Here is a 12,492-nt window from a genome sequence, read left to right on the forward strand (position 1 = left end):
TGGATGATTCTATGTTGAATCTGGATTTTGTTGTCTTCCTTTTGAGAGTCATGCCTTTTTTTTTTTTTCCTGGAAGGCAGTTCATTTGCTAATCAATCACCTTCATTCTTTTGAGGCTGTTAGTTTGTTAACATGAGTCTAAAATAGCCATTTTCTACCAAAGCAGGAGGCATCACAATCCCAGATTTAGCCTCTACTACAAAGCTGTCATCATCAAGACAGCATGGTATTGGCATAAAAACAGACACATAGACCAATGGAATAGAATAGAAACCCCAGAACCAGACCCACAAACGTATGGCCAACTCATCTTTGACAAAGCAGGAAAGAACATCCAATGGAAAAAATACAGTCTCTTTAACAAATGGTGCTGGGAGAACTGGACAGCAACATGCAGAAGGTTGAAACTGGACCACTTTCTCACACCATTTACAAAAATAAACTCAAAATGGATAAAGGACCTGAATGTGAGACAGGAAACCATCAAAACCCTAGAGGAGAAAGCAGGAAAAGACCTCTCTGACCTCAGCCGTAGCAATCTCTTACTCGGCACATCCCCAAAGGCAAGGGAATTAAAAGCAAAAGTGAATTACTGGGACCTTATGAAGATAAAAAGCTTCTGCACAGCAAAGGAAACAACCAACAAAACTAAAAGGCAACCAACGGAATGGGAAAAGATATTTGCAAATGACACATCAGACAAAGGGCTGGTATCCAAAATCTATAAAGAGCTCATCAAACTCCACACCCGAAAAACAAATAACCCAGTGAAGAAATGGGCAGAAAACATGAATAGACACTTCTCTAAAGAAGACATCCGGATGGCCAACAGGCACATGAAAAGATGTTCAACGTCGCTCCTTATCAGGGAAATACAAATCAAAACCACACTCAGATACCACCTCACGCCAGTCAGAGTGGCCAAAATGAAGAAATCAGGAGACTATAGATGCTGGAGAGGATGTGGAGAAACAGGAACCCTCTTGCACTGTTGGTGGGAATGCAAATTGGTGCAGCCGCTCTGGAAAGCAGTGTGGAGGTTCCTCAGAAAATTAAAAATAGACCTACCCTATGACCCAGCAATAGCACTGCTAGGAATTTATCCAAGGGATACAGGAGTACTGATGCATAGGGGCACCTGTACCCCAATGTTTATAGCGGCACTCTCAACAATAGCCAAATTATGGAAAGAGCCTAAATGTCCATCAACTGATGAATGGATAAAGAAATTGTGGTTTATATACACAATGGAATACTATGTGGCAATGAGAAAAAATGAAATATGGCCTTTTGTAGCAACATGGATGGAACTGGAGAGTGTGATGCTAAGTGAAATAAGCCATACAGAGAAAGACAGATACCATATGGTTTCACTCTTATGTGGATCCTGAGAAACATAACAGAAACCCATGGGGGAGGGGAAGGAAAAAAAAAAAAAAAAAAGAGGTTAGAGTGGGAGAGAGCCAAAGCATAAGAGACTGTTAAAAACTGAGAACAAACTGAGGGTTGATGGGGGGTGGGAGGGAGGGCAGGGTGGGTGATGGGTATTGAGGAGGGCACCTTTTGGGATGAGCACTGGGTGTTGTATGGAAACCAATTTGACAGTAAATTTCATATATTAAAAAAATAAATAAATAAAAATTCTATTTTCCTTCACTACTGCCCACATTTGTTTTCTTGTTGAAATCTTTTCTGCTGTGGAACTTGGGCAAGTGACTTAATTCTTTGAGCCTCTGTTTCTATAACTTCAGGTTAATGATACCTCCCGAGTATGTTGTTAGAACATTAGAGCTAATGTTTTAAAGTACCTGCTGCAGAGAAGATTTTTAACAATCATTAATATTATTCTATACATAATGAATGCTGTTATGGGGGAACATAGTTTGGAAGATGGAAAGATAAGGAAGCCTACTTCACATTATTGTGACAGGCCCTAAAATGGCTTTAGAAGAATTTCATAGTATTTAGTTTGAACACTTACACAAGAAGTAGTTTTTATTCTGTGATCAGAGTCCAGATATTATTGGGGTTTGTTTTGTTTTGTTTTGTTTGTTTTGATGTAGGCTATGTGTTTGGGCTACTATATCAAAGTACCATAGGCTGGGTGGCCTATAAACAACAGATTTATTTTTCACAGTTCTAGAGGCTGGGAAGTCCAAGACCAAGATGCCAAGAGCCTGCTTCTTCATTGTAAAGTCACTAATCCCATTAGTGAGGGCTCCACGCTCCTGACCTAATCACCTCCCAGCAGCAACCCCTCATATACCATCACTGGGGAATTGGTTTCAACGTATTAGGTAGAAGCTAGACACAGCAGTGGAAGGAATGCCCCAAGGCAGAGTTCCAAGTCCTTGAAGGGGAACGCTAGAGACATGAGCTGGAGACCAGGATGGTTACAAGTAAGCTCCACTTTAAAAGCCAGGGTGCTCACTATCTTGAACTTGTGGCTTCCAAGACCTTGGGCCTGACAGAGCAAGAGCTACAGGTGCAGCGCATTCCCTCTCTTCTTTCACCTCTGCCCCAGGGTAGCCCCTAGACTCTTTGTAATGCACATGCATTGGGGAGCCTAGGTGGCTCAGTTGGTGGCTCCATTGGTGACTTTGGCTCAGGCCATGATCTCACCATCCCTGAGTTCAAGCCCTGCATCAGGCTCTGTGCCAACAGCTCAGAGCCTGGAGCCTGCTTTGGATTCTGTGTCTCCCTCTCTTTCTCTGCACCTCCCCTGCTCATGTTCTGTCTCTGTCTCTCTCTCTCAAAAATAAAATAGAAAACATTAAAAAAAATTATAATGCATATGCATTGTGGATACACCCCGCTCTCCACTCTGCCCCATGGAGAAAGGCTTCCATGACAGTTTGGTAAGAACCTTGTCAGGTCAACCCCTCATTCCCAACCTGTGGGAGGAGTTTCCCAAATGATTGGAAAACAGCCTCCATTAGAGACCACTCCACTGGACCTCACAGTTCCTCCCAGACAACCTAGGGGCAAGTTACACTTGGTTGGCTTATTCTGAGCTCAGATCCCCATGTAAATCTTCTCGTGGAGAATCCAAGGACCAAGACCTCCATTCACACAAAGCAGACTCACCGGTAACAAACATGATTTTTGGGTGGGGGGGAGGCACAAACATCCAGTCTATGGCGCTACAAGATCACACAAGATGGGTCATCAAGGGGCACCTGGGTGACTCAGTCAAGTGACTCTTGATTTTGACTTAAGTACTAATCTCACGGTTCCTGGGTTCAAGCCCCAAATTGGGCTCCACACTAACAATCCTTCTTGGGATTCCATCTCTCTTCCTTTCCCTCTATCCTTCCCCTCCTCGTGTGCTCTCTCCTTCTCTCAAAATACATAAACTTAAAAAAAAAAAAAAGACGTGTCATCTATTTGTCTTTGTTAGGCCCTGGTATTGGGCACTTTATGGGATGTTTTTTCTTGGTCAATGGGGAAGTATATTTCTCCTTTATAATCTTATGAAATAGGGGCGCCTGGGTGGCTCAGTCAGTTAAGTGTCTGATTTCAGTTCGGGTCATGATCTCACAGCTTGTGAGTTTGAGCCCCGTATCAGGCTCTGTGCTGACAGCTCCGAGCCTGGAGCCTGCTTTAGATTCTGTGTCTCCCTGTCTCTCTGCCTCCCTCTCAAAAATAAATAAACATTAAAAAATTTTTTTTAAAAGCTTATGAAACCACCCTGGTTACATGAACTTGAAAGAAGAGATCTTCCTTTAGTTTTCTTTCTAACTAGCCTTATGTGAGTTATTTTCAGAGCCAGGCAACAAAAATATTTCTTCTAGAGGTAGTCATTACAGTGGAAAATTTGAGATTTGAATCATAGGTGAAAGAACTAGATAAAGTTCTAGATATCACCTCCAAATTTGTCATTAAAAAAGTTGGGACTTCCTTAAGAGAGTTGGTATTTGAGGGGCACAGTAGGTTAAGTGTCCAACTTTGGCTCAGGTCATGATTTTTGCGGTTCTTGGATTCAAGCCCCACACTGGGCTCTGTGCTGATAGCTCAGAACCTGGAGCCTGCTTTGGATTCTGTGTCTCCCTCTCTCTCTGCCCCTCCCCAACTCATACTCTGTCTCTCTCTCTCTCAAAAATAAAATAAACGTTAAAAAATTTTTTTTTTAAAAAGAGAGAATTGGTGGTTAAGACAGATTGCACCCATAACGTTTACACGTTTCTAGACTCCAGTTTGGGGGAAGGGAGACCAATCTTTTTTCAAGGGAAGGGGTAAATCTTATGTCTGAGTTTGGAGGCAAAAACCTGCCACTACAAATTGGCCTTGGCTAGAAACAATGCTGTCGGTTGTGCCCTCACAGTGTGATATTGAGTGATATACAGGAAGAGAATCTGGGCTATACTTCATAGTTTACTGTCGGGTAAATGAGGCATTCGACATGCAGAATTATTGTTGGGAACTCTTCTCAGTAGGAAGCCATTACCAAGGCCCCAGTACCAAAGAGAAAGCATGTTGATTCTCTTTCCTTTGACAGCTAATAACTTGTAATAATCATTACATGGGCTACTTGGTCCTGCTGGGTCCCAGCTTGTGACCTTCTTTCTGATCAAAGTTACCCTCATGGGCAGGCTGTGGTTAAATAAACTCTTTAATCTCTGTCTCCGTGAAGTTCTGTTATGCTGGTCCAAGAGATTGAATTGGCAGTCTATAACTTCCTTCTTAAACACAAAAGTGCGATTTAAAAACAACTTTTTGCTTTGAAGTTTATTATAGATTCATGGGAAGTTGCAAAGACAATACAGAGAGGTTTCCTCTATTCACCCTGTGTCCCTAAATGGTTACATCTTACATAATTATAGTACCATCTGAAAACAAGGAAATTTAACAATGGTACAAGGTGTATATACATTTATGTCATTTTATTAGTTAAATTAAAAAAAAATTTAACGTTTATTTATTTTTGAGAGACAGAGACAGAACATGAGCGGGGAAGGGGCAGAGGGAGAGGGAGACAAAGAATCTGAAACAGGCTCCAGGCTCTGAGCTGTCGGCACAGAGCCCGATGCAGGGCTCAAACTCACGGACTGTGAGATCATGACCTGAGCCAAAGTCGGATGCTTAACTGACTGAGCCACCCAGGGGTCCCTTATTATTTAAAATTTTTAAAATCGTGGTAAAATGTACATAACATAAAACTTACCATCTTAACGATTTTTAGGTGTACAGTTCAGTAGTGTTAAGTGTATTCACATTGTTGTGCAACTAATTCCCAGAACTACTTCATCTTGCAAACTGAAACCTTATACCCATTAGACACCAACTCCTCATTCCTCCCTCTCCTCAGCCCCTAGCAACCACCCTTGTACTTTTTGTTTCTATGAACTTCACAGGGGCCTCATATACGTAGAATACATTATTTATCTTTTTGTGACTGTTTTAATTCACTTAGCATAATGTCCCCAAGTTTCATCCATGTTGTAGCGTATATCAGAATTTCTTTCCTTTTTAGGGTTGAATAACATTCCATTGTATGTATATGCAGCATTTTGTTGATCAACTCATTGATCAATGGACACTTGGGTTGCTTCTACCTTTTGGCTATTGTGAATAATGCTGCTATGAATATGGGCGCACAAATATCTCTTTGGGACCTTGATTTCAATTATTTTGGGTGTTGTTAGAGGCTGAACTGTGTCCCCCTCAAGTTCATATGTTGAAGTTCTAACCCCCAGTATCTCAGAATATGACTGTACTTGAAGAGAAGGCCTTTTAACAGGTGACTAAGAAAAATGAGGCCATTAGGGTGAGCCCTAATCCAATCTGACTGGATTCCTTTTAGAAAGGAAATTTGGACACACTGAGAGACACCACAGGGGCATGAATATACAGAGAGACAAACATGTGAAGAAGCAGCAACAGGAGGACCATCTGTCGTCCAAGAAGAAAGGCCTCAGAAGAAACCAAACTCACCTCCACCTTGATCTTGGACTTCTAGCTTCCAGAACTGTAAGCAAATAAAATAAATTTCTGTTGTTTAAGACACCAGTCTGTGGTGTTTTGTTATGGCAGCCCCAGCAAACTTTTACAGGTATATACTCGGAAGTGGAATTGCTCGATCATATGATGATTCCATTTTATTTTTTTTAAGTAACGGTCATACTCTTTTCTATATCAGCTGCACCATTTATATTCCTACCAACAATGTACAAGGTTTCCAATTTCTCCACATCCCTGTCAACCTTTGTTATTTTCTGTTTTTATTTTTATTTGTGCTAGAATAGCCATCTTAATAGATATGATGAGGCATCTTATTGTGGTTTTGATTTGCATTTCCCTAATTAGTGATGTTGAGCATCTTTTCATGTGCTTGTTGGCCATTTGTATACTTCTTTGGAAAAATGTCTATTCAAGTCCTTTACCCATTTTAATCAGGTTGGTGTTTTTGTTGTTGTTGTCGGTTCCTTCCTTATTTTTTAAAAGTCCTTTTTTTAGACCTAAATCCTCAGAAAACCAAAGGCCATCAGGAAGAAAGGGTTTAAAGGAACCTAATTTTGGAAAGAGTGGGCAATACAGATACATAGGGTAACTATATAATTTATTGTCCAAACCAAGACATATTTGAAAAGGGGGTCCTAAAAGTTACAATTACATGTTTCATTGAAATTTTTATTTATTGACCAGCAAATTCATTTTATTATATTGGTGGACCTATAAAATAGTTTTATTCAAAACCAATTTTTAAAAAGTAATCTTACCAGCCCAAGAAAATCGTCGTTGATATTTTTGTGCATTTACTTCCAGAATGTCTCTGTTTAATTTTTAAAATCATATTTGTCATTAAATTCTACGTGCATAGTTTATGCAGTCTTTTTTATTATAAAAAGTATTTTCTATGACATTAAAACTTGTAAAAATTTTTAAAATTTTCATTCAGAAAAAAATCTTTTTAAAAATAAAAACCTAGAGGGGCGCCTGGGTGGCTCAGTCGGTTAAGTGTCTGACTTTGGCTTATGTCATGATCTTGTGGTCTGTGAGTTCGAGCCCCGCGTCAAGCTCTGTGCTGACAGCTCAGAGCCTGGAGCCTGTTTCAGGTTCTGTGTCTCCCTCTCTCTCTCTGACCCTCCCCCACTCATGCTCTGTCTCTCTCTGTCTCAAAAATAAATAAACGTTAAAAAAAATTAAAAATAAAAACCCAGAAAAATTATAAACATTTTTTCTACAATAAAATATGTATCTAAATACTTTAAAACAAATTTAAAAATGTCTTCATATTGGTTATCTGCACATTAAAAATCCATCAGAATAATTATTTTTGGCATATATTTGTGTACATTAATCAGTTTCTTAAACATCTCTCTTTCTAAAATTGTGTCACTGGCATTTTCTGAAGTGTGTATTTTTTAGTATGGTCTCATAATTTTTTTTTCACTTAAAATTGCCTACAGTATTCTTTGAAGTTGCAGGTTATTTACGATTATTAACATCTTCAATTGCTTCTCTTTGATAGACCATAATATGTATATTTTATTTATTTATTTGGAGAGAGAAAGAGAGCCCACGTGAGTGGGGGAGGGTCAGAGAGAGTGAGAGAGAGAAGCCCAACAGAACCGCAGAGCCTGACGTGGGGCTCGAACCCACAAACTGTGAGATCATGACCTGAGCCGAAACCAAGAGTCAGATGCTTAACGGACTGAGCCACCCAGGCACCCCTTCAGGTACAATGTTCTTAACAACTAACTTTTAAGTCTATGCTGATGCCTCTTCAGCAGACTTAAACCTTCTGGGGTTTTGTTTTGTTTTGTTTTGTTTTTTAACATTCTGGTTTTCATGTTGAAAGACTGAAAGTACAAACAGACAATGGCCAGACCACATATGACAATAGAGCTCTCACCCAGAACCTCTGCAGCCATTGGTTCAATCGGTCCAGAAGTGTCAGGACCTAGTCAATGGCTTCGGCTTCTGTATTTTTGTCTCAGTTTCCAACTGAGGACCAGAGAATGCCAAACATGCTTCCCAAGAGAAACAAGCTCTGCTTCTAGTGAGCCTGCTTCCATCTTGCCCGTGCCAACAGCTTTCCATCTAAGCATATCTGACATTTCTTTCAATATAGCACTTTTCTACTCCCCTGTCTGCCTTTGAGTCAGTTCCTGCCAAACACAAGTGATGGTGGCTCCCTTGTGAAACCAAGTTCTGGATAAATGGCTTCTGTTCTCATTTGGATGGTCCTCATTTACTTCCACAATGTGGTCATTGATTTCATGATGGATGAAATCGCCCATGGTGGATGACAAATGTTGATAAACATTTTGTTCAAGTTATATATTTTTCATCAAATTTCCGGAGAAACAGAAAATACTATTTCATGTTTTGACTCCTCACCAAGTCTCAGTGCCGAGCCCACATCGGGAGCCTGCTTGGGATTCTCTCTCTCTCTCTCTCTCTCTCCCTCTGCTTCTCTCCTCCGCTCATGCTCTCTCTGTTTTAGAGATAAAACAGAACAAGACAAAGTACAACACTGTTTTCTAAGGCTCTTGCCTTGTTTAGATTTTTGCTAAGGGGAAAACATAAGAGGAAAAACCCACTATGTTGAAACATCAGTACTTCCGTTTCACTAACAAGGTATCAAAACAAAACCCACTTGTACTGGCAGAATTGTTCAGATTTCTGCTGCTGGTGATAGACAACAGATGCCACTTGCTTGACATGAACCACTCCTGGCTGTGGCCTCAGCACAGAACACACATTCCCTGTCAATTCTTGTTTGTGTAAGAATGCCGTCAATAGAGTGTACAGGCATACACTTGTTCCCAGGGAGTTTCCATACTATCTTTATATTCTCAGTTATGATGGCTTTATTTAAAATTCATACTGGCTCTTTTGTGATATTTTCCTTCTGCTCCCCAAGAGTGAGATTGATAGGGGGTGACCTTTTTATCTCAATTGGCTCATTAGGCAACAAGTTCATATGTCAATGAGAATAGAAAGTGAGTTTGTTTAGAGAGGAGGGCTGAGAGAAGCATTTTATAATTTACAAACTGGACTTCTCCAATTCACACGTTTTCTCCTTTCTTTCTTTTTTATTTTTTTATGTTTATTTATTTTTGAGACAAAGAGAAACAGAGCATGAGTGGGGGAGGGGCAGAGAGACAGGGAGACCCAAAATCCAAAGCAGGCTCCAGGTTCTGAACTGTCAGCCCAGGGCCCTATGTGGGGCTGGAACCCACCAACTGGGACGTCACGACCTGAGCTGAAGTCAGACGCTTAACTGACCAAGCCACCCAGGTGCCCCGGTTCTTCTTTCAAGTTAAGTATGTTAGAGGAGTCTGGTTCTCATACTGCTTTAATCCAGGATTTAATTGGGATGGGAGTTGGTTATTCCAAAGTCAGATCCATTTAGTACCAATTGAAACAGCTGAAGTTGTCCAGCCATTGTGCTGACCTGAGTCTAAATTTAGAATGATACCTTTAGTCACCCACTCTTTTAAATTTTTTGTTTAATGCTTTTTTATTTTTGAGAGAGAGAGAGGGAGAGCACAAGCAGGGGAGGAGCAGAGAGAGAGAGGGAGACACAGAGTCCGAAGCAGGCTCCAGGCTCCGAGCTGTCAACAGAGCCCTATGCAGGGCTCGAACCCACGCATCGCGAGATCATGACCTGAGCCGAAGTCAGATGCTGAACCGACTGAGCCACCCAGGCGCCCCCTTTAGTCACCCACTGTTATTAAAGTAGTAGCCAGATGCAGTACAGTATGATGGAGAACCCAAAGAAAAGCCTAGAGGCAGGCCATTATTAAGGAATTGTCCCATTTAAAATGTGGTTTACTGTGTTCCCACTTTCTTTATCTTTAAAGGTGTATGCCTCACTGAATGAGTCTACCCAGGGATCGATGCTTACTGATGACCCCCATCCCAGATGGTTACCTATTTGATTTTCCCATTTAATGAGCAGATTTAGTCACTTTTGTGGAAATGGAAAATCCTTTTCACAAAAAAGTTTTCAAACATATTTATTTGGTTTTAATGTAATGAAAAAAAAATTGAAGTTATTTTCTACAGAGACTTTCATTTTCTTCTGTCTGCAATCTCCAAGGGGAGCTGTATTCATCTATTCATTCATTCAATAAATATTTCTTGGGGCCCCTGGGTGGCTCAGTTTGCTAAGCAGCCGATTTCAGCTCAGATCATGATGTCACAGTTTGTGAGTTCAAGCCCCGCGTCAGGCTCTGTGCTGAAACCTTGGAGCCTGGGGCCTGCTTTGGATTCTGTGTCTCCCTCTCTCTCTCTGCTCTTCCCCAGCTTGTGCTCTCTCTCTCAAAAATAAAATAAACATTAAAAAAATTAAAAATATATATATTTCTTTCATACCTACAACATGCCAAGCACTGGTTTAGGTAAAGATGATAGATTTGTGAGAGAATCATTTTAGATGTCTCAACTCTAGCAACTATTAAATTCTATGTTATTTAGCGAGAGGTTTTTTACTTCCTCTGCATTTGCATTTTGCAACTCACCTCCTCCTGCTAGGTCAATCCATTGTGGTAGGATGAATAATGGCCCTCCAAAGATGTCCTCGTCCTAATCCCTGGAATCTGTGAATGGTACTTCATGTGACAAAAGAGATTTTGCAGATTGATTATATTAGAAATCTTAAAATGGGGAGATCATCCTGGATTATCTGGGAGCGCCCTAAATGTAATCACAGTTTTCTAATAAAAGCAAGGAGGGAGATTTGACTATGCAAGAGGAGAAGGCAGTGTGACTACAGAAGCAGAGATTAGAGAGGTGTGGCCATGAGTCAAGGAACGCAGGCGGCCATCAGAAACTGGTAGAGACAAGGGATGGATTTCTCCCCTGCAGCCTCCAAAAGAAACCCACTCTGCCAATACCTTGATTTTAGCCCTGTAGGTCTCATTTTGGACTTCTGGCCCTCCAGAACTGTAAGGGAATAAATATCCATTGTTTTAAGCCACTAAGTTTATGGTAATTCATCAGAGCACCAATAGGAAATTCATACATCTACAGGCCTACGGTTTTGAGAATTCATAATTGTAACTTATAGAAGTAGAGTTTAGGATGTCTCTAAAATCATAAGTGTCCATAAATTAGCAGCTTTGCAAATTTCCCCCACTGGCTAGAAAAAAGAAAAATTCTCTCTTATGGTTCCCCCAAATCTATTGAGAAGACAGTATAATGTGAGATAGTACTTTGGAGATAGATAAGCTCTCCCAGAATTGTCAAATTTAAAGCATGGATAATAACACTCACATAGATTTGTTGTCAGGATTTGTCCCCGATGCTAACAAATTAAAAATAAAGCGTCTAAATGAATAATCTAAGGGGTTCTAACAATGCTAGCTGTAGGCATTTTCATCAGTGTAGCTAGACTATTTGTGGAAAAACATCTTTTTCACTGAACAAAATAAGTTTAGAATGTTCCACTAAATATCATTAACTGTGTTTGGTAGGACTGTGAGGAATTTAGAAAATGAGTTTGAACTCTCGGGGCTGATCCTACAAACCTGAACATTGCTGATCTAAAAAGCCATGCTGGGAGAGCTCCCAGCCCTACTGTCCTCCCATGCATTCAGATGCCCTGTAGCCGCCTAGTTAGGTGATCATTTGTATTTATCCCAATTTGCATCTAAATTTTGTACCCAGGAAGCTAAAAGTAAACCAAGAAATCACTACCTACAAACCAGCAATAGTGTATGTAACTGGGACTATGTGTACTCAGAAGAGGTTAATTCTCTGGCATGATATCATAGTTGGAGCAGGAAAGTGATGTTTATATAATCACAAACTATGCAACTAAAAGTCTCATCTACTGTGTCTCTTTGCTACTTATTTTCAACTTGTTTTCCTGTTGCTTTATTACATACAGCAAGAGGAGGGGCATTTCTTTGGGATCTTGAGTTCTTATTTTCTTAGTCTTTCTCTCCCTCTCTTTTCCTCCCTCCATCTCTCCAAGCTAAGAGCTTCTGGTATGTACGGAGAAAAGGACACAAGGAAGAAAGATTTCTTCGTGCATTCCTGCCAACCACATGGATGTTTCTCAGTATAATCCTAGGACCCCATCCCCTGGAAATGCCATGATGAGACCCTCACATCTCCGTGTTTGGACAGTGTCTGGATAAGGCACTACCCCGTGAACGTTCCACAGTGAACTGGGCTATTGAAACCCCAGGGCCTATCTGCTTAACATATTCTAGCAGGATTGAAATAGGCAGGCTGCCAATATTTTTAAGAAATTGATTTAGGGATTCTAGTGACCAAAGGTTTAGTATATTGCTTTGACACTGCCTCTGAAAATATTTCTTCCTCCACCTCTTGATAAGAAATTAGAGACTTGGAGGTCAAGAATGATAAATCTTCTGCCTACAATGTGTATGAAGACTAAAAGCAAAATACACTGTCACTATTTGGCAGGGCTTTCAACAGTGACAGAAAGCATTCCCTATGAACACTCTCCTTCTGAGGGAAGACAATTGGATGAGGAAAAGCTAATCCCTAGTGGTTTTCTCAAGAGCCCGG

Source organism: Panthera uncia (assembly GCF_023721935.1).
Source record: "Panthera uncia isolate 11264 chromosome C1 unlocalized genomic scaffold, Puncia_PCG_1.0 HiC_scaffold_3, whole genome shotgun sequence".
NCBI classification, from domain to species: Eukaryota; Metazoa; Chordata; class Mammalia; order Carnivora; family Felidae; genus Panthera; species Panthera uncia.